Source organism: Lissotriton helveticus, chromosome 1_1 (genome assembly GCF_964261635.1).
Source record: "Lissotriton helveticus chromosome 1_1, aLisHel1.1, whole genome shotgun sequence".
Lineage (NCBI taxonomy): Eukaryota > Metazoa > Chordata > Amphibia > Caudata > Salamandridae > Lissotriton > Lissotriton helveticus.
In genome coordinates, this window is record NC_136057.1 from 2,060,623,408 (window position 1) to 2,060,647,048 (window position 23,641).

Here is a 23,641-nt window from a genome sequence, read left to right on the forward strand (position 1 = left end):
AGTGAATAGTCCCGCTCATGTGCGGGGACCCCGGAGCAATCAAAAATAATCCCTTAAACTGTCTCAATGTGCAGTCCTGCATAGACACTTAAGAGCGAATTTAAAGAAAAATAATGCAGCCTATACTACAAAGGCTACACTGTCCAATACTTCAACTAGATATTCCACCAAAATTAAAATTCAGCACAGCCTGCCAAGTTTCTCTCATAGAAAAACTTCCCTTTTACCAAGAAAGCCCCATAGGCTGCCATTATGTGGCTCAAAACAGGATACTGTGCCTTTAAGGAAACTTTTCAGAACTCTCAGTATCCCAGAATGCACAGCAGGTCCCCTCCACTTTCAGTTCTTTTTTCCGACTCCTGCTAGCAGGACCCTGGGGCATTGAGCTCTCCTTTTTTAGGGTTTATTTCAATTTTTTTGCAATTTTAAAGTGTTAGAGTGTGTCAACTCGACGTGTTTTTGAGCCTTCCTTAATTACTGGTGTTTTTCTGGTAATTCTGAGCCTTCATTTATCAAATATGCCTGCCTTATTTGATAAATGCCCTGAATGCTCTAGCAAGAAGGCCAAGTCCGATCCACACGAGGTGTGTATCCTGTGTCTCCCTTCTGCACATGTTCCTGAGGAGTGTGAGATTTGCCAGACTTTCACCTCCAGGACCCTGAAGGACAGACAGAAGATCATGCTCCAAGGATTGAAGCAGAGAAAACATCAAGGTCAAGGTGGGTCTGGGCATGCTGGATCTGCTTCTTCTGCCCGTGCTGAGGCCTCTGGGGGGCTCCCCAGTGAGAAGAAGGCCAGAAAACGCCACCGGTCTCTGTCGACGTCGATGGCGTCGAGAGGAATGACCACGGTCTGTTCCCCGTCTCCCCCGGGCTCGGGGTTGTAGCGGCGTCGACGTTCGACGTCGAGGGGACTGACGTCGAGACCTCCGTCGAGGTCCGCGTCGGGTACGGATTCATTGTCGTCGTCGAGTCATCGATGTCGAGAGAGGTCACGCCGGTGTCGAGGCGGCACCGCCGTTCGCCGTCGACGTAGACTCGCCGTTCGACGTCGAAGAGGAAATAGTCGACGTCACGAAGATCATTGACGTCGAGACGAGGAGCCTCGAGGTCATGGCGATCTTCGACGTCGAGAAGGAGAAGTCCGACCTCGAGACATAGATCATCGACGTCGAGACGCTGTTCGTCGGCGTCGAGACGCCGAAGAGGCGCTCGGCGCCTAAGAGGAAGGCTTCGTCCTCCAGGAGACGTTCTGACACCAGAAGTTCCTCCAGATCATCGGGGGCATGGTGGCGATGTCGTTCACCGACAGGGGGCACGGCCTCTCGGTCTCCCCAGTCGGGTCAGGCTAAAAAGAAGAGGAGAGAGAAGTCTCCGGGCTCTGTGTACTCTGTGGTATACTCGCCCCCTAAACCGAGGTCGCCTTCACTACCGCCTCCGTTGCCAAAGGATCCGCCCCCTCGGATTCCGACGCCTCCTCATCATCTTCCTCCTCCGACTCCTCGTGGACTGCCACCGAATCCCCCGCCGCCACCTCAGGGGCGTCCGCCGAGGTCTACCTCGTTGCCGCGCTTTCCGACTCCGCCTGCAGGGCCTCTTCTTCCGAGGCTTCCCGTCAGGCCGCCACAACTTCCGCCGCTGAGACCTGCGGAACGACCAAGGCAGAGGAGGTCTAGATCCCGCTCTGGACGGAGAGGGAGATCCAGGAGTCGCCATCGTTCATCTACCAGATCTAGACGGCGCCACAGGCGGGGCAGGTTTAGATCTCATACGGATTCGTCCAGCGCCAGGGGCTACTCTCCTACCCTGTCGGGGTCCCCTCGGACGAGGGTGTCGCCTGTGGATGACATTATATCCTTCCAGGATGTACTGCTGAGAGGGGCGAACAAGCTGGGCATCACGCTCACTGTGCCCACGCCGACGACCTCAGTCATTTTTGAGACTCTTCATAAGAAGCAACTGTCTCGACCTATGTTGCCGTTAGTCCCGGGTTTGGAGGAGCCCGCCATGGAGTTGTTCCTCACTCCCGCGACTACGAAGTCAGCCCCCTCCAGGCTCCAAAAGAAGTACAGGGCTCCTGACTCCGGCCCAGGGTGGATCCAGCACAGGATTCGGTGATAGTGACGGCGGCGCGGAAACAACAAATTCCACCACCCCGTCATCTACAGTGCCTCCAGACAAGGAGAGCCGCTGGATGGATTCGGCAGGAAGGAAGATCTGCAGGACGTCCGCCACCTCCATGAAGGCCGCGAGTGCCTTGGCGTTGTTGGGGAGGTACGATTGGGCTCTGTGGGAGTCCCTCCAACAGTTCGCTGACCTCCTGCCCAAAGAGAAGAGGGAGGATTTCATGGAGATCCTGAACGAGGGGCTGCTGGTCTCTAATCAACTGATCAGCGCAGCTGCGGATTCATCGCTCCTGGCAGCCCACGGGTAATGCCATGGAGTCAACCAGAGACGTCATGCCTGGCTGCGGCTTACGTCCTTGAAACCTGAGGCCCAACAGAGGGTGGCCAACTTACCCTTTTCGGGCAAGACTCTCTTTGGAAAGCACACTGACGATGAAATGGCCAGGATGAAGGCAGAGGCTGAAACCCTGACGGCTGTCGGGTTGGAGAAGCCCAAGGAACAAAAGAAGACCTACCTGTGGTAAATAAAATATTACCCTGGCATAATTTCTAGGCATTAACAATTATCATGCATCAAGTGAGAAGCATAGTCCGTGGTATCTGAGTTAAAATGGGCTTTATTCCAATAACTCGAGTCATGGGAGAATATGTTCCATCACCACTGAGGTTCAGGAAGAGTCTTCTAACATTTATTTACTGAACATCATATTTATACATTTAATCTTGTACATAGGGCGTAAGAAGGAACGCTCGAGGCAGAGCAGAGAAAGAAAGAGATAAGAGCATGTGGGCGTACATGAGGGTGTGTACTTTGATGAGTCATAGGTAGGTGATAGGTAGGTGTCATAGGTGGGTGGGTACTTAGAGGAGGAGTTTGCATGACCAGCTCAAACTTTGTCCTACTTGTGTGCAACATGAGCATGACGTGCAATTGACGTGTAACTGGGAGGAGAGCTGACTTTCAGTCTAGAAGAGATCTCTTGTGTCAAGGCGACCAGCACGCCTGGTACTAACTGATATCTTGAGTCAGGGGATGTATTATCTGAAGCAAAGGTTGCTCGTCACTAAATGACAGAAAGGGCATATTTATTCGTTCGTTGCATGAGCTTTCTATGGATGCAAGCACTGTAATCCACTTAAACAGAGACAGAATGGCTGGGCCCTATCTATGCAGATGGGTTCTGTGTACCTTCTTCACCAGACTGAAATGTGATTCTGTAAAGCAAACAGATAACTGTTATTCATAATACTGTCTTGGCAGGCCTTACTGGGCTTCTTGCGGCTTTCAGTGTGTCAGGAGTCATGAAAACATTAATTCAGGGACTGGTGGTTCAATCTGAACCACAAAAAGGGTTCAGTACGATATTTATTTAAAAGTGCACAATGTAAAATACATGGGCCTTCATGTTAGCTTAACTTTTGGGAAACTTGATGACAGGCACCTTAATGCAGGACATGAATGCAGAGGCCTAGTGATTCAGGCCACTACAAGGAAATATGCATGGATGACATGCACACACATGTAACATAGGGTATACGTAGGGGGCATCTTGGTCAGGCAAAATTTCATTTTCCTCATTCCCTCCTTGTCCCCTACTTAACCCTTCAGGATACATCTATATTCATGAGACCGTATAGTTCATCATACAGAATCATTTGTTCATCTTTTATCCTTTGTTTACTTGGATGGGGAACACAGGCAGTTGCACACAGGCCGCAAATGGCTGGGCCACACTGTAAACAGAGACAGCAACCAAATATCATAAGTAGGACCAGTCCTAGGAAAGACATGACTTTCCATCCCCAAGCTGATATTATACCCCAGAGCCAACTGGACCAAGTCCATGTGCCTGGGTCTTGATGTATGCCATGAGCAATCTTGTGGAGTCTTGTTATTGCTGCATACACAGATGGTGCGTTATTTGGGATGAAAATGCAACAACTAGATCGGATCACGCTACAAGCTCCGCCCCTATCCGCCAGGATGACGTCGAGGACAAGACGATTTTGAAGGACAACAAGTCTCATAGCAGATTGCTCCTGCGTCAAGTTCGCCAGGGCTGATGCAGTCACATTCACTACTGCTTCAAGAGTTCGTGTTAACCTGCGTATCAGTTTACTGTTTTGGACGGGACCTATGAAGAAAAAGAATCCTTTGTTGAAATCTGTATATTGCTCCCAAGCTGTTTCAGTCTGATCAATCCCTGAGGCATCTGTCTCTCTCCTTACTCTAGCATGTTCTAGTCGTGAATCTCTATGATAATGGGATGGGGCCAAGAATACAGGTGGCAATAAGAATGCTATATAACAAGTCCCACCCCAGTCTAAGGGCAGATGTACATAGGCTGTCTGACCGCAAATGAAATAGGTATGGCGTGATGTTTTGAAAGAAGAAAGTCCTTTATCATTAAACTCTACTACAGTGTTACACTCGCTGTGTCCCATATGTACTGAGCCTTTCTTACTAACACATAAATCACCTTTTGCTGGTAGAACTGAAATAAACGGTGGACCTGTATTTTGCTTGGGCTGAACATTTAACATTATAAAATTAACGGATGCATTTCCCTGCTTGTACTCTTCATTCTCTAGATCGGTTCCCTTCCTTTGAGGAAATCCGTCTTTGTCTGGAAAACATGCGTCATTCATTACTTTATTCAGGTTTCCATATATCCAGCCACCTGGATAAGCTATGTACTTTCTATCTATTGAGGTCATTAAGGCAAACCATGCTCCACATGAACCATTGTGTGAGAACGGTAGAGGGTAGAAAGGCAGAACTCCCTTTGTTTCTTGATAAGGAGGCAGTTGGCCACATACCCAGCAATCAGTTGCATTGCTGGTCTGGTGAGAATGGTGTAACATACGAATGAATGTATTGTTACGTAGTGCAAGTCGATATGACAATTCATGAGGTGGCAGGTCACTAAATGTATGCTCTGCGGTGCTGTTACTGGAAGAGTGTATATGTGGGGAAATAGGAAAGAAAACATGTAGTAATAAACTGACACAGATTATAACGATGCACAGAATAAAAAGAATGATCAAGGTAACTATACATCTACTGCGTAATAACTTGCAGTATTTTTCTTTCATTTCTCTCTTCTTGCTATTCTCATATGTGATCTTATACATGTCAGAAATCTAGTCTAACCGATTCACCACCGGGTGGGCTTAAACAATTAAACTACGTCTGACTTACTAGATCTTAATTTGGATTTATACTCCTGCTGTGGAGTCTTTTCTAGCAAAGGCGGCGCAAAGTCTGTATTGTCTATAGTTTTTTTTTGCAAAAGTTCCAATTTGTCCAAGATATGTTTTCTTCAATGCTGCGCGTCCCCTTGCGTCCTTCCACTTTCACTCCGGTCCTCGTGGTTTCGGCGTCTTCCAACGTGGCTCAAGGGGGCTTGATCGGTCAAAGTTCCGGATGACGATAAAGTCTCCTGGTGATATGGCGTGTTCCTTGACCTGGGTGTTGTCAGGGAAGGCGGCAGCAACCTGTGAACAACAAGAGAGTAGTGCAGACATCAAGGAAGCCAGGTAATCTGTCAGCATGTTACTGTCAACATCAGATATTCTTTTAGGCATAGGCGTACTCCACATATTTGGCGATCTACCGAAAACGACTTCATAAGGAGATAGGCCTGTTCTGGAATGAGCTACCATACGCATGTAAAAGAGGGCAACCGGCAAGGCTACCATCCAATCCACGCCTTTTTCTGCACAGATCTTGGCAATTTTTGTCTTAATTGTCTGATTATGTCTTTCTACAAGGCCTGCTGCTTCTGGGTGTCGGACACAATGGAACTTCCAGGTATAGTGTCAGAAGAGACACTTGTTTCATTAATTCAGAAGAAAATGGCTGCCCGTTATCTGAATAGATGACACGGGGCAATATCTGGGGAAGAACTCGCGCACCAATTGCCTGGCTGTTGTCACAGCAGTGTAATCAGGAACTGGATAAGCTTCTGTCCATCTAGATAGTGCACACACTACTACTAAGACATACTTGTAACCTTTACATCTGTCATTTCACTATGAGCTGTGTTTATGATTACTTGTACCATAGAATCAGGAAGAAACCATGTACTTTTTTCCCTTAGTCATCCAGCCTTGGTCAGTGTGGACCCCTCCTTGTTCAGTCCATTTCTTTATCTCATCTGTGGTGGCATGTGTCTGTATGTCGAGTACATCATGTGTGGGATCCCTGACTGTCATACATGGTACCTCTGTCTTTGTCGTGTCTGTTGGTGTCTGGGCTGTAAGTTTAGCTGTTCGGTCTGCCAGGTCATTACCCTGGGAAATGGTGTCTGTAACTTTGGTGTGAGCTTTGCACTTCAGGATAGAAATGGCTGTAGGTAAATGTATGGCTTCTAACAGGGCTTGAATAAGCTGGCCGTGCTGAATCTTGGTCCCATGGGAGGTCAAGAAACCTCATAACTTCCACACAGTCATGTGGTGGTGCATTTACTGTACTTGAGGGCAAAAGTGTTGCAGGATTCAGAATATTACAACGTCTGATCTCTATGTGTGCTTGGAATAATGTCAGTTCATATCCTGTCAGTCTCGCTACAGTCAAGTGTTGTGGCTGAGTCCTGTTTAAGAGAACCTCCACTGCATGTGGAACCTGTACTGTCAGAGGGTGTCCCAGCACTATTGAGTCACTTTGTCTTATGGCTAGGGCTGTTGCTGCAACTGATTTCAGGCACGCAGGCAGAGCCTGGGCCACTGGATCCAGTGTACTGGAAAAATAAGCACACGGCTTGTGTTTTCCTGCTTGAACTTGTGTGAGGACAGATAACGCTGTTCCATCTTGTTCAGTTACAAAAAGCATGACATTTTTCTGCTGTAACATGGAGTCGCTAAAACTGGCGCTTGACATAATGCTCTTTTTAATTCCTCAAATGCCAAGGTGTGTTTTTGTGTCCAAGGGAGGACAGTTGGATTGGCTGCCTCCTGTGTAGTTAACTGTATGAGTGGTTTGGCTAGAAAGGCATACTGGGGAAGTGAGGCCAGTAAATGCACAAACTTCCTTTTGTGTCCTGGGCTGTGAAAGGTTAGTAATGACCTGTATGTGATCTTGTGTTAGCTGTCCACCCTCCTTGGAAAGCAAGTGTCCTTGCACACCACTTGCTTTTCAAAGAATTGCATTGGGGCCTTGTGCCCCTTGTCAGCCAGAAAATGTAGAACTGTCAGTGATGCATTTTCGCATTCTTTTACTGAGCGTGCTGTAATCAGGATGTCGTCTACGTACTGAATCAGTGCTGTGTTGGCAGGCATGTGAATACTGTCTAGCCGTCTCTTTAATGCTTGACTGTAAATACTAGGGCTCACTGTCATCAATCTAGCAAAAATGAAATTATATAAAAATAAATAAACAAATAAATAGAAATGAATTTTCAATTCAAAAGCACAATTCTTATTTTGGGGAAACCTTTTTCCAAAAGCTCTGCAGTTTAAAAAAAATCCTACTCTAAATCTTGGGAATAGTATGACCATACTACCTACAATATGTTCTCTAAATGTATTTGAATAAAATCCAAACTATTCTAGCATAGACAGAAGGCTGGAGCCTCGCTACTCCTCACTCCTTTGAGAAGCAGCCCCTCCCTCTAGAAAGATGTTCGCGCTCGGAGGTTTGAATCAACTCCAAGCCGGGCTTCACTGTGATCTAAAATTGAATGACTGCCAGATGCTTAACACATTGCAAGAGCAAAACTCCTGCCAATTATTCTGTTTACACTACTGAGGGAAAAAACTATTCATTTGCAAGCGTGACTATATCTGAAGTCAATGAAGCTTTCAGTGCTGGCTGTAAGGAAGAGCAACTTTTTGCACACAAGTCAGAGGGGCTGGGGAGGTAACTTCGCTACGAACTCACTCCTTGCTCACCTACCCCTCCCCTCAGAGCCAGGAACTGGCTCAGTGTCAAACATAACAAATAGGAGACAAGCCTCTCACACGTCCCTGCTTCTCTAAAATTGGGTCGTGCCAACGCTGAGCTCATTGAAAGAGTCAAGCGTCTGCCAAGGAAGCTAGTGTCAGTCAGTTACATAAACATTTTCTCCGTGGCTCATCAAGTTTTTTTTTTCTTTTCTGCTTGCAAAGGAAGCCTGACTTAGCTGGAGAACAGCCAATAAATGTCCGCGGAAAAGAATTGGAGTATGGCCAATAACAACAAGACAGGCACGGCAAGAGGGAAAAAGCCCTCCCTTTACAAAAGATCATTTACTGGGAGCCAGGCCATCTCGGACGGACTGTCTCAAGGTCGAAAAACACATTTCAGAGTAATTCAAAACACATCAGTACCCAGGCCAGAGAGCTTAACCAACATTCTCTAACTTAACTGAAGCAAATTTAAAACGTGGTAAAAAAAGCATCCTAAAATCAGTAATTAATAAGGACATATTTTTTGTAACTAAGTGACATGCTAGCATTATAAAATAATTCTGTACTGCTACTTAAAAGCTCCACTTTCTAAAAAACACTTTTGTCTAACTAATTCAGCTAGAAGGTAAGTGTGAGCGTGGGGTGGGAGCGGACCGGAATAACAAGCGTGGAGGCCGTATGTAGGAGGCTATCTCGTAGCCGCAGTTTATTATTTTACAGTATCTCAATGGTAGGGCACAGGGGTAAAGAGAGTCTCAACGAAACACAGGTTCCCGGTTTCCAGGTGAAGTCTTCCGCGCTGAGCGTCCAGGGGCAGTTGTTGGTCTTGACTGAAGTCGAAGTTGGACGTGGAAGCAGCCGTCGGCTTCGCTCCTGGAAGGTGGTTCCTCGGAGGGGGGGGAAAAGGAGAGATAGAATGACGGCCGTTAGTACTGTCGGTTAAACGGAGGGTAGGAGACCGTTTCCTTCACCGGAGTGTTGGGGCTGAAACGAAGGTGAGGAAAGGGAGGGGAAGGTAGGAGAGGAGAAGAAACAGCCAGGTCAGGGTGGAGGGTGATTCCGTGTCAGGACGTGGGGGAGGGGTTCTTATTTACAGACGTGAAGGTGCCGCTCTCACACGTATATACACAGTGCTCGGTGAAACGTGGAAGGGAGGGACTCTATTCTACAAGGGTGATATTTACAGGCTATAATCTACAAACACTCGTACCGTCTACTATTCTACACACACGCAGAACTGGTACTCACTTGGCCCGCCGCAACTCCGTCCTTGAGTTGCGGCCGCTCTCCAGCGTCCTCCTCTGGAATCCACCAGTCCTCCGTCCAGACCTCGTCTCCTGGTTCGGGTTCGTCTCTCTTCTCCGGGGGTTCGTCGCACGCCGTCTCCTGCCACGAGTCTTCCTGCTTGAACGCGGTGTTGTCTGTTCTTCCTGCTTTTCTGTGGTCCGCCTCCGGAAAGGGGAAGGAACTTCCGGGGTCGCGGGGATGTTCTTCCTGTGGGTTCTGCGTTGTGATTGGTTCCTGTAGGAAAAAAGAAAGGGGTGGAGTCCTGGTTGTTTTGGTTGTCCGGGCAACAGGGAATGGTGGTGGTGATCGGGCGGGGAGCCGCGGTATCGGCGCTGGCGGCGCCGTGGTCCCATCACATCCCCTTCCCCTAGCTGTCCTTCTTGATCGGGGAGGCTGACAAGGATAACGGGAAAGATAGTCGGCGTTTGCTTGGTCAGCGCCTTTCCTGTGCATTGTACAGAACCTGAAGGGCTGCAGGGAAAGGAACCAACGCAGGACTCTCTCGTTGTGTCCTTTGTTACGAGCCATCCATTCCAGCGGGGCATGGTCGGTATACAGAATGAATTCTCTGCCCTCGAGATAATAACGGAGGCTGTCCACAGCCCATTTGATGGCTAGGGCCTCCTTCTCCACTACGGCGTAGTTCTTTTCCCGAGGGAACAGTTTTCTGCTCAAATACAGGATGGGACGTTCGTCTCCATTGGGGTCTTTCTGTGACAGGACAGCCCCTAGACCCTGTTCGGAGGCGTCTGTCTGAAGAATGAATGGCTGTGTGTAGTCTGGGCTGATGAGAACGGGACTAGACAGTAAGATGTCTTTTAAATGTTGGAAGGCATCCAATATGGAGGGGTGAGGGTGTCTTAGGGCCTCTTCGGTCTTTATGGACTTCTTCAAGAGGTCTGTGAGGGGGGCTGCTATTTGTGAAAACCGGGGAATAAAGCGTCTATAGTACCCGAGAAGGCCCAGGAAGGCCCGTAACTCTTTCTGGGTCTGGGGAAAAGGTATGGAGTGGATAGCGGTGATTTTGTTACTTTGAGGGCGTATCATCCCTTCACCCAACAGATAACCCAAATATTTTACAGTCTGAGCGGCCAATGTGGTTTTTAATGGGTTGATCGTGAATCCGTAGGACCCCAGGGAGTGGATTACTCTTTTCAGGTGACATAAGTGCTGATCCCAATCATCACTATAGATGATTATGTCATCCAGATAAGCCCCGGCGTAGGGACCGTGGGGTTGTAACACTAAATTCATGGCACGTTGGAATGTGGCTGGGGCCCCGTGAAGCCCAAAGGGCATCACTGTGAATTGATATAGACCTTCTGGAGTGGAGAAGGCTGTTTTCTTTTTATCTTCAGGACGTAAGGGGATCTGCCAATAACCTTTGCATAGGTCGAGCGTACTGATGAATTTGGCCCTACCGATGCGCTCAATCATTTCATCAACCCGAGGTAATGGGTATGTGTCAAAGGAGGAGATTTTGTTAACCTCTCTAAAATCAATACAAAAACGGACTGATCCGTCGGGTTTTGGTACCAGTACGATCGGGGAGTTCCAATCGCTGCTGGAGGGTTCGATGATCCCCATGTGGAGCATCTGGGTTACCTCGTCCCGGATTACGGGTCGTCGAGCCTCAGGAAGCCGATAAGGCCGCTGACGTACCGTTTTCCCAGGTTCAGTGATAATGGCATGCTCGACGACTGAAGTAAGGCCGGGAGAGGAGGAAAATACCTGCTGCAAGGGCTGTAGGGTGGATCGAAGTTCCTGTTTCTGTTGATCACGGAGGTCGGAATCTATACAGACCTCGTAGGGGAGTTCCCGGTCAGGGCAGCTGTTCAAGAGGACAGGACGAGGACCCACCCATTCCTTCAGTAGGTTCACATGGAATATCTGTGTGATACGTCGGATAGGGTCGAGCTCTATTTCATATGTCACTGGCGTGACCTGTCTCAGGATAGGAAAGGGACCTTGCCACTGCCCGAGCAGTTTGTGGTCGGATGAGGGCATCAGGAGAAGGACCAATTGACCAGGAAGAAAGGAGCGAGGTTTGGTGCGTTTGTCGTATTGTTGTTTTTGTCTTGCCTGGGCTGTTACCAGATTTTGGCGTACGATGTCTCTAATCTGTCCTAGATGAGTTCTGAGGTTCTGTATGTACTCGGGTAGGGGTCTGGTACGGTCGGGTTCCGCCTCCCAGGCCTCCCTGGCCATGTCCAGGAGGGTCCGTGGTGGTCGACCATATAGAAGTTCATAAGGGGAATACCCGGTACTACTTTGGACTTTGCAGCGGATGGCAAAGAGGGCTAGGGGCAGCATTTCCTCCCATCGCTTGCTCTCTAGGGCCAGGAGTTTTTTTAGGGTGGTTTTTAGAGTGGCGTTATAACGCTCCACCAGGCCGTCGGTTTGGGGGTGATAGGCTGATGTTCTGATTTGTTTCACGCCCAATTGGGAGCATACCTGTTTCATGAGGGACGAGACAAAGGGGGTTCCCTGGTCAGTAAGTATCTCCCTAGGGAAACCTACCCGGGAAAAAACGGAGATCAAGGCTTTAGCGATATTCTGGCTGGTAGGCTGGCGGAGCGGTATAGCTTCAGGGAAACGGGTGGCGTAGTCCACTAGCACTAACGCGTACCGACACCCGCTTCGGGAGGGGAGCATCGGACCAATAATATCCATCCCTACTCTACTGAAGGGGACGTCTATCAGAGGTAGGGGCTGTAGAGGAACCCTAGGCGGTCGATACCGGCTGTTCTTCTGACAAATGGGGCAGGCTCGACAGTATTGCTTGACTTGCTGGTGGACGCCTGGCCAATAGAACTTTTCCAGGATGGCCTGTCCTGTCTTTTCATCGCTGAAGTGGCCCCCCAGCAGATGGCTGTGGGCGAGAAACAACACCTTGTCACGGAAGGGTCCTGGGATTACCAACTGGGGTGGTTGTTGGGGTCCCCCTTTTCTATACAATAGCCCGTTCTTTTTGTAAAAGTGGGGACCTACATGTAACGGATCTTCTTGGTCCAGGGCCCTTCCCCAGGCTTCCTGCAAAACGGGGTCTTCCTGCTGAGCAGCCCGAAATTCTTGGTCGATTTCCCAAGGATGTTCCTCTACTCTCACCGGTAAGGCCGTAGTGTAGCTCCTTTTCTCTTTTTTCTTCTGGGTTTTTGTTTTGTGCATCCGGGCAGGTTTTGCTCCAGCGTGGGAAGGGCTGCTGGAGAAAGGGGCCTCAGACCACCACTTCTCTAAGCTGTCGGTGGTGTCATGGAGAAGGCGAGGAAGACCAGGATAATCGCTGCCCAGAATGACTTGTTCGGGTAGGGAAGGAACAAGCCCCACCGTCAGGGCACTTCCGGGATCCAGGGGATGTTGTACCTGGATTCTGGCCGTCGGGTACACCTTTGTGTCTCCGTGCACACACTGGATGGCCACTGTGCCGGTCAGGGGTCCTACCGGGTGGGGTAGCTCTTGCGGCCGGAGCACGCTCTGTCTGCATCCGGAATCAGCAAGGGCCAACACCGGGTGTCCGTCTATTCGTACCGGCCGACGAAAAGTAGGAGGAGAGGTCTCAGCGAGACATACATAGTTCCTGGCTACTCCCACCTCCATTGGCTCCTCTTTCTGTGGGCATACCCGGGCGATGTGTCCGTAACCCCCGCAGTTGTAGCACTGGGGGCCCGGGGTTGGGAGTCTGGACATCACCGGGTAAGGAAACAGAGGGGGAGGATCAGGTTTTCTGGCCAGGAAAGGACGGGGCCCTCGTGTGTGTCCATGCGCTTGCGGTCGGTGACTGTGTTCTGTAGTAGGGGATCTCTGTGTATAGTCATAATCTAGTGAATAGTCCCGCCCATGTGCGTGGACCCCGGAGCAATCAAAAATAATCTCTTACAGTGTCAAAAAATGCAGAAAATGCATAGACACTTAAGAGAGAATTTAAAGACAGATAATGCAGCCAAAAGGCTACACTGTCCAGTACTTCAACTAGAAATTTCCACCATAAAATCCACAAAACAGCAAAGCCTGTACAGATTTCCCTTGCTTAACAGCAAAATCCCTCAGGAATGATAGAGAGAAGAACCTGGACAGACAAGCCCCATAGGCTGCCATTATGTGGCTTAATTAGGATACTGTGCCTTTAAGAGAACCTTCCAGAACCTTCTCTCAGTATCCCAGAATGCATAGCAGGTCCAACTTAGCCTCAGTTCTTTTTTCCGGCTCCTGCAAGCAGGACCCTGGAGCATTGAGCTCTCCCTTTCAAGGGTTTTTGTTGGTGTTTTACACTGATTTCGATTTTTGGTACTTTTAAAGTACTCTGGTGACTTTCTTTCTGTGTTTCTGCACTCTTTTTTGTCCAATAATGCCTGCATTATTCGACAAGTGCCCTGAGTGCTCAAGAAAGAAGGCCAAGACAGACTCCCATGAGGTCTGTATTCTCTGCCTTCCCTCTTCCCACATCCCTGAGGAGTGTAGGATCTGCAGAAGCTTCTCTGGAAGGACCCTGAAGGAGAGGAAGAAGATCAGGCTTCAGGGGCTTGAGGAGAGGAAGCTGAAGGCACGAGGTGGGTCAGGAGGGGCTCCTTCTACCCATGCTGAGGCCTCTGGGGGGCTCCCCAGGGGCAGGAAGACCAGCCCGCGCCCAAGGTCTCCGTCTGGGTCAGTTGCGCTGACCACGACGTCGAGGGGACGGTCAACGGCCAGTTCCAGGTCTCCCCAGGGCTCTGGGTCGAGAAAACGTCGCCCGTCGACGTCGAGGAACGTGTTCCGGCCGCCGTCGAAGCCGGTGTCGATATCCTCGTCGTCGCTGTCGGCGTCGAGTGATCGACATCGGAGGGCCCGGCGTCGGCGCTCGCCGTCGAGGCGACACCGCCGTTCGCCGTCGAGGACATCGTCGTCGAGGGGATCCTCGTCGTCAAGGTCGCCGTCGAGACAAAAGGCATCTCCGGCGCCGAAGAGGTCGACGTCGAAGCATTCCAAAAGGCCGACGTCGAGACGGTCGAGAAGATCGACGTCGAGAAGGTCGGAGAGGTCGACGTCGAGGAGATCCAAAGGGTCGCCGTCGAAGCGATCCAGGAAGTCGACGTCGAGACCGGCGAAGAGGTCGAGGTCGCCGTCGAGGCACCATCGCCCGTCGTCGAGGTTTCGTGGCTCGTCGATCTGGTCGGGGTCGACGTCGAGACGAAGACACGGTTCGACGTCGAGGAGTGTGATTCGGTCGACGCCGAAGGACCGTTCGACGTCGAGGGGACATCGGTCGTCGTCTGGACACCGGTCTTCAGCGTCTGTAGGTCCTAAGGACAGGCCCAGGACTGTGGGGGGCTCCCCACTCTCTGGTAGAGGTGATGGCTCGCCGGGACCGGCGCATTCCGGGGTGGATACTCCGATGAAGCCGTCTACGCCTCCTCCGCGGCCTGCTGTGCCGAAGGGTCCTCCTCCGAAGGCCCCTACCCCGCCTCCGAAGCCGGCTCCGCGGGACCCGCGTCCGGTTGCCCCTCCACCCCCGATCCCACCGAGGGAGGTGTCGATGCCTAAGTTCCCGACGCCTCCGAAGAAGACTCCTAAGAAGCCTGGAGCTCCTGACCCTGGGAGGCCGAAGGAGCGTCCGAGGCCCAAGAGGTCGAGGTCTCGCTCGGGGAGGCGGGACAGATCGAGGAGTGGCCGCGGATCTTCATCACGACGTCGGTCCAGGTCACGTTCTCCTTCTGGGACCCGTTCCTACTCGCCCACGCTGTCCGATTCGCCGGAGACTAGGGTGTCTCCGATAGACGATATTAGCACATTTCAGGAGGTTCTCCTGCGTGGTGCGGCGAAGTTGGGCATTGAGGTTGAAGCGCCTACGGCTTCTACCTCGGTAATCTTTGAGACTTTACACAAGAGGCACTTGTCTCGCCCCCTGTTGCCTCTGGTGCCGGGGCTCCTTGAGCCCGCCGAACAGCTGTTCCTGACGCCGGCGACGGTGAGATCTGTCCCTTCCAGGATACTGAAAAAGTACAGGGCTCCGGACTCAGACCCAGCCTTCTTGAGGAAAGACCCGGTACCGGATTCAGTCATCGTGACTGCTGCTCGGAAGCTTCATTCCACCTCCCCTGCGTCCACGGTGCCTCCGGACAAGGAGAGCCGGTGGATCGATTCTGCTGGTCGCAAGGCGTGTGGGACATCCGCCTCGTCCATGAAGGCAGCCAGTGACTCGGCTTTGCTGGGACGTTACGACCGATCCCTTTGGGACTCGATGGAGCAGTTCGCAGACCTCGTCCCTCGAGACCGCAAGGAGGACTTTGTGGAGATCGTCAAGGAGGGGATGTTGGTCTCTAATCAGGCCATCGGCGCTGCAGCAGACATATCGTTGCTGTCCGCGCACGGATATTGCCACGGGATTCACCAGAGACGCCATGCTTGGCTCAGGTTGACATCGTTGAAACCGGAGGCACAGCAACGCGTGGCGAATCTCCCGTTTTCCGGAGATACCCTCTTCGGGAAGCACGCGGATGATGAGATGGCCAGGATGAAGGCCGAAGCGGAGACCCTGACGGCAGTGGGCCTGGAAAAGCCCAAGGAAAAGAAACCCTTCCGACAGTACCAGCGTCGGTTTGGGGCGCAGGGTCGTGGAAGGGGGCAGTCTGCTGGTCAACATCAACAGCGGCAGCAGCAGCAGCAGTACAGGCAGCCCTTCCAGAAGCGACAGGGTGGTAGAGGTCGTCAACAGTCCTCTACCGCGACCAAGGGCCCGGCTGGGTCCCGTCCCTGAGCTGTTACTTCCCCCTCGTCCGTTACCCGCTCCGGTGGGGGGAAGCGTTCAATTTTTTCTGGCAGAGTGGAGAAAAATTACTCAGGACAAGTGGGTGCTGAATATTGTTTGCAATGGATACAGTCTACGTTTCACCAGCCCTCCTCCATCGATTCCTCCCGTCAGCTCGCAGTATCAACTGCGCGAGCTTCAGACGGAGGCGGACGTTCTGCTAAGGAAAAGGGCGATCGAAGACGTACCTCTGTCTCAAAGAGGAAGAGGTCTGTACTCTCGGTTCTTTCTTGTCCGCAAGAAGGACAAAAACGAGTTCAGGCCCATTCTGGATTTGCGGCAGGCAAACAAGTGGATTCGCAGAGAAAAGTTTCGCATGCTGTCGTTGCATCAGATCTACCCTCAGCTGCAACGGGGAGACTGGATGTGTGCCATAGATCTACAGGACGCATACTTCCACGTGCCCATTGCATGCAAACACAGAAAATTTCTGCGCTTTCAAGTCGGCACCAATCACTATCAGTACACGGTGCTACCCTTCGGACTGAAGTCTGCACCCAGGACATTCTCAAAATGTATGGCAGTGGTGGCGGCACACCTGAGGAAGAACAAGGTGTTTGTCTACCCGTACCTGGACGATTGGTTGATCAAAGCCTCCTCCTTCTCGGAAGCTCGAGCACACTTCCAGAAGACGTGCGTTCTCTTGAACAGGCTGGGGTTGCACATCAACATGTCCAAGTCGGTCCCGATTCCGGTGCAGTGCATCCAGTACTTGGGGGCCTCCATCAATACGCTGTCAGCAAGCGTGTCTCCTTCGGAAGAGCGACGTTTATCACTCGTTCGGAAGGCTCAGGCTCTCATGAAAACTCCGTCTACGACGGTGAGGACCGTGTCTTCTCTACTGGGATCGATGGCCTCTTGCATTTTTCTCACTCCTCACGCACGGCTACAGATGCGTCCTCTGCAGGAGTGCTTGGAGGATCAGTGGGACCAGAGGAGAGGTTCTTGGGACGACAGGATACGACTGTCTCTACATGCTCTTCAGTCTCTGAAGTGGTGGTGCTCGAAGGAGAATCTCCTCAGAGGCGTTCCCTTCCACAAGGACATTCCCACACAGACCATCGTGACGGATGCGTCTCTCCTAGGTTGGGGGGCGCATTCCGGAGATCTGCAAATTCAAGGGACGTGGTCCCCGACGGAGTCCACGTACCACATCAATTTCCTGGAACTGAGAGCTGTTCACTTGGCACTGAAGGCCTTTCATCCGTCCTTTCAGACCAACTCTCTGCTTGTTCAGACGGACAACACGACTACGATGTATTACCTCAACAAGCAGGGGGGCTCGAGATCGCGCACTCTGTCGCAGGAGGCGCAGGCGATCTGGCACTGGCTTCTGGCTCGAGGACTGTCGATAACGGCCACCCATCTGCCAGGTGTGCAGAATGTTCAGGCAGACGAGCTGAGCAGAATCGTGCAGGAAAACCACGAATGGGTCATAAACGACGAAGTACTAGGAGAAGTCTTCGCAAGGTGGGGAACTCCAGACGTAGATCTGTTTGCCACCGCCGAAAACAGCAAATGCCGAGGCTTCGCCTCCAGGTACTACCAGCCAGGGACGCTGGGGAACGCGTTATGGATCAACTGGTCGAACAGCTTTCTGTACGCTTTTCCACCAATTCCCCTGATTCCGGCGGTTCTCATCAAGCTGTCTCAATCCAGGGCGAGAATGATTCTGATTGCCCCGGAATGGCCCAGACAGTGGTGGTTCACGGACCTGCTTCACCGATCTCTCCTTCCTCACATGAAGCTGCCGTGCAGGCCGGACCTTCTCACGAAGTTCGGGGGGCGGATGGTGCACCCCAACCTCTCGTCTTTGAGTTTGGCGGCATGGCTCCTGAAATAGTGCAATATGGCCATCTGAATCTCCCAGAGGATTGTATGGGCATACTGAAGGAGGCTAAGCGACCTTCCACTAGGACTTCCTATGCTTACAAGTGGAAGAGGTTTTGCATCTGGTGCAAGTCTAAGAACTATGACCCTACGTCATGCAAGGAGGATGTCATCCTTCCATATCTGCTTCATCTGGCGCAGTCGGGCCTTAATGTCCATTCCATTAAGGTTCATCTGGCTGCTTTGACTGCCTACAGGAAAGGCCCTTCACAGACTTCCTTTTTCCAGATCCCTGTGATCAAAGATTTTTTGGAAGGCTTGAAGAAAGTGTTCCCTCCTGTCAGGCTTCCTTCGCCTTCATGGGACTTGAATGTGGTGCTGTCCAGATTGATGAAGGAGCCTTTTGAACCCATTCATAAGGCTTCGTTGCAGCACCTGTCCTGGAAGGCGGCGTTCCTCGTGGCCATTACATCGGCCCGCAGGGTGAGTGAGATTCAGGCATTGTGTTGCCAAGAACCTTATACTGTATTTCATAATGCTAAAGTTGTTATGCGTACTCACCCTAAGTTTCTTCCCAAGGTTGTTTCTGATTTTCATATCAATCAGACTATCACTTTGCCTACGTTCTTTCAGAATCCTTCATCTCCGGCGGAAAGGTCTTTACATTCCCTGGATGTGCGGAGGGTGCTGAAGTTTTATCTTGATAAGACTAAAGATATTCGTAGGTCAGACCAATTGTTCGTCAATTATGGCTCAGTCAGGACAGGTCTTGCTACCTCTAAACAGTCCATCTCGAGGTGGATTGTGTCCTGCATACAGTTGTGTTACTACAAAGCTAATAAGACCTTAGGAGGTAAGCCTAAGGCTCATTCCACCAGGGGCAAAGCTGCTACGACAGCTATGCTCCGTAATGTTCCCATTGCAGAGATCTGCAAGGCGGCCACTTGGAAGTCGGTCCATACCTTTGCTAAGCATTACTGCCTGGACACTGATGCCAGGGCAGACGCTCAGGTTGGGCAGGCTTCGCTGCGGAATCTGTTCGCACAGTAGTGGCGTTATTTTATTCTCCACCGCCGCTTGGTGTGGGGATGGGCTTGCCATTCTATTCACTAGATTATGACTATACACAGAGATCCCCTACTACAGAAGGAGTAGTTTCTGTCCTGTAACTCCAGTTCTGTAGTAGGGGTATCTCTGTTATAGTCATAAGCGCCCTCCCGCCTCCCCGGTGGAGTGTTGTTCATGATCATAATGCTACAGGTCTGGCGTTTCCTACGCCCTCGAAAAGAACTGAGGCTAAGTTGGACCTGCTATGCATTCTGGGATACTGAGAGAAGGTTCTGGAAGGTTCTCTTAAAGGCACAGTATCCTAATTAAGCCACATAATGGCAGCCTATGGGGCTTGTCTGTCCAGGTTCTTCTCTCTATCATTCCTGAGGGATTTTGCTGTTAAGCAAGGGAAATCTGTACAGGCTTTGCTGTTTTGTGGATTTTATGGTGGAAATTTCTAGTTGAAGTACTGGACAGTGTAGCCTTTTGGCTGCATTATCTGTCTTTAAATTCTCTCTTAAGTGTCTATGCATTTTCTGCATTTTTTGACACTGTAAGAGATTATTTTTGATTGCTCCGGGGTCCACGCACATGGGCGGGACTATTCACTAGATTATGACTATAACAGAGATACCCCTACTACAGAACTGGAGTTACAGGACAGAAACTACTCCTTCTTCCTTGGGCTTCTGCATGTCTTGGGCGCGGCTGTATGCGCTGGCGATTTCTATGGCGTTCTCCAGGGTCAGACGTGCATGCTGACGGACCCACTTTTGGGTGGCAGGATGGAGCGAAGCCAGGAACTGCTCCAGATATATTTTAGAGAGTATGTCTTCTTTAGTGGCGGTAGAGGACTTCAGCCACCGATCAGCCAGGTCTTTAATCCGATAGGAGAGGGCCCTGGGCGTCTCCTGTGGTCCCTCTTTGACTTGGCGGAGCCGCACCCGATAGGTCTCGTCATCGATGCCTAGTCTCTCGAGGATACAGGTTTTGATATCCGCATAGGGGGTTAGTCCTTGTACGTTAGCCTGTTGGAAGGCCGCCTGTAGCTCGCCAGTCAATAACGGCCCCAGATAATGGCCCCAGCGATCGTGAGGCCAGGCAGCAGTTAGAGCCAGCCGTTCGAAATTTGTAAAAAAGTAATCCGGGTCCTCACCCGGTACATATTTTTGGAGCACCACCGAAGGAAGGGAGGTGGTGGGTCGTTGTTGGCCTAGGACGTCGGTGAGCTTCCCCAAGGCCTGGTCCTGAGCGGTGCCCTGGCCCTTTAGGACATCATGTAACTGGCCTCTGTCTTCTTCGGCCGTTTTCAGGAACACCTCCATCATTTTCCCCAGTTGTTCCTGGGTGTCTGCCAGCTTCTGCACCGCGGCCTCCATGCTTCCGGTTGATCCCACTTCTGACACCACCTGTGAGCGTGGGGTGGGAGCGGACCGGAATAACAAGCGTGGAGGCCGTATGTAGGAGGCTATCTCGTAGCCGCAGTTTATTATTTTACAGTATCTCAATGGTAGGGCACAGGGGTAAAGAGAGTCTCAACGAAACACAGGTTCCCGGTTTCCAGGTGAAGTCTTCCGCGCTGAGCGTCCAGGGGCAGTTGTTGGTCTTGACTGAAGTCGAAGTTGGACGTGGAAGCAGCCGTCGGCTTCGCTCCTGGAAGGTGGTTCCTCGGAGGGGGGGGAAAAGGAGAGATAGAATGACGGCCGTTAGTACTGTCGGTTAAACGGAGGGTAGGAGACCGTTTCCTTCACCGGAGTGTTGGGGCTGAAACGAAGGTGAGGAAAGGGAGGGGAAGGTAGGAGAGGAGAAGAAACAGCCAGGTCAGGGTGGAGGGTGATTCCGTGTCAGGACGTGGGGGAGGGGTTCTTATTTACAGACGTGAAGGTGCCGCTCTCACACGTATATACACAGTGCTCGGTGAAACGTGGAAGGGAGGGACTCTATTCTACAAGGGTGATATTTACAGGCTATAATCTACAAACACTCGTACCGTCTACTATTCTACACACACGCAGAACTGGTACTCACTTGGCCCGCCGCAACTCCGTCCTTGAGTTGCGGCCGCTCTCCAGCGTCCTCCTCTGGAATCCACCAGTCCTCCGTCCAGACCTCGTCTCCTGGTTCGGGTTCGTCTCTCTTCTCCGGGGGTTCGTCGCACGCCGTCTCCTGCCACGAGTCTTCCTGCTTGAACGCGGTGTTGTCTGTTCTTCCTGCTTTTCTGTGGTCCGCCTCCGGAAAGGGGAAGGAACTTCCGGGGTCGCGGGGATGTTCTTCCTGTGGGTTCTGCGTTGTGATTGGTTCCTGTAGGAAAAAAGAAAGGGGTGGAGTCCTGGTTGTTTTGGTTGTCCGGGCAACAGGGAATGGTGGTGGTGATCGGGCGGGGAGCCGCGGTATCGGCGCTGGCGGCGCCGTGGTCCCATCACAGTAAGACATTTGAAACATGGGCATTTGTTTAGCATGCAAATTAACACACAAAAAAGGGACAATTTGCTTCTGCACACAAGGCTATGCATTTTGCAGTTGAGAGAAAAAAACGAATTATCATGGACTGTTGGGTTGGGACTGTTCTCTGCATACATCAATTGAAGCTTCTCCACTAAATGTTTATCTGAAACCATCTGTGTAAGCATTGCAGCCTAACTGACCTCTGAATCAGACGTAATAATCCTATTTTCAAAGGCTGGTGGACATATATCAGGCAGCATGTTTAATGATCACTGCTCTTACCGTGCAAGATTATACCTTTCTATCAGCAGCCTGTCAAAGTACATAGGTGAGCCTTGAAACTAAATGAATGCAAATTAAACTAATGTAGGGGACACTTAGCAATGCATTAAGATGGTAGTGTATTATAGCTATCAAAAAGGGCCACGTTCATTAATTTACAAATAGCCACTTTCCTAAGTAAGTGGGATAACTGTCACACGCTATTCTAAAGGGCAGCTTGCATTGGGAAAAATAATAATAATATTTTTGTAAAAACATTCCTATTTAAAAAAACACATGGTTTTATTACACTAATTAAAATCCCCAAAATTCAGCACATCTGGCCATCCACCTCCTCTACCGCTGATCCAACCCCCGGGCCTCTAGCGCACCTGGAACACCCCCAAAATAATTTCTCAATTTTCAGAAATACGCCCATTGGATAACATGGCAAATCGCACCTCCGCACAAAACATGCCTTTTCCACCACTTCCACAGCTCAGATCCTTTTCAAATTTGGCAACACAGTAGTCCAAGCGATTCCCTAAATCCTCACCAAAAAGCAACCAAATCCATCCACTGGAACGGGTACGAATTTCCGCTCAAAAACACGCCCCCCCGCAAACACCAAAAAACGCCAAAATCCCTCAACACCTTGTTAAACAGCATGTTAAAACAAATACTGCCTTCTCAATACAAGATATTAACTCTTTGGCAGCTGAAGCACAATCATTCCCCAATGACTGCAGTACATGGGAAAGTCATGAACTCATCTCTCCATGTTATCACATAACACGTACGCACATCTTCAAAACGTTTTCTCCAAGCACTTGAACGAGATTCAGCTCTCTCCTGCCTAACGTAATGATAACATACTCTGCACAAAACATAACCACATGGCGCTATTCACAAGCCATATTCACAAGAAACTCAACAAGTCATAATAATGACATGCTCTTCATAAATCATATTTACAAGGAGCTATACTTAAGAAAACTCAACAAACTATTCACAAGTCTTAAGCACAAAGCGCAATTCACAACTAATTCAACTAGTTAACCACAAGGCACTTGCGCAGTCCAGAAGGGACTTGTCTAGATACAAGGAAATGAACGCTTCAGATGCTGTTGGCTTCCTTCTACATACTCTAAAGGGTACAGGTGGTTGCGTTCGCGACCTACTGGGTCTTACTGAAGTGGTCACTTTAGCTAGTTCTTCTGACAGGGCGGGATAAATACCAGTAACAACGGCATTGCATTCTCTATCAGTCTGTTCTGTTCTCCTATGTGACTCTTTGCGCCATAACTCAATGGCATCTTTCTGAGAGGGTCTTGACTCCCGAACAGGTGCAAGAGTTTCTTGTTACCATGGAACGCCTTTTCAGGCCTTGGGCTCCCACCGGCGCACCTTTGGGCCCCGCGATCCAGTGTCCAGATCCTGTTGGTCGGCGGCTCTGCCAGCGGTGCCACAGGATCCTACGCTGTTGGCTCTGGCGTCACGAGGTGCCGCGCTGCTGACTCCGGCACCACCCTCGGCTCCACCTAGAGGCCACACTGGGTGCCATTTAGCCCTCCCTTGCCCCAGTTCCCGGACCAGTTTGTTCCGGCCTGGGATCCGCATTGGGAGGCAGTGGCGGCTCGGCCCCGGCCGGAGCTGTTCTTGGTGCCGTTTCCGACGCAGTTTGTTCCGGAGACGGAGGAGGACTGGGAAGGAACCGAGGATGCTCATGCTCGGCAGTGTGACTCCTAGCTGGATTGGGTGGACGATCTGGAAGATGCCGGTGATCTCGATGTCTCTTCTGACCCGGGGTTTCCCTCCCCCGCCTACGATGGAGGTGAGCGCTTCCTACACGATGGTGCTCCGTCGGGCGGCTGAGGCACTCCACCTCGACCTCCCCACGGTGGCCCTCAAAACCAACCTCCTCACTGAGGTGCTCCAGACGACGTCTACTTCGTCGAAGCCGTTGCTTCCC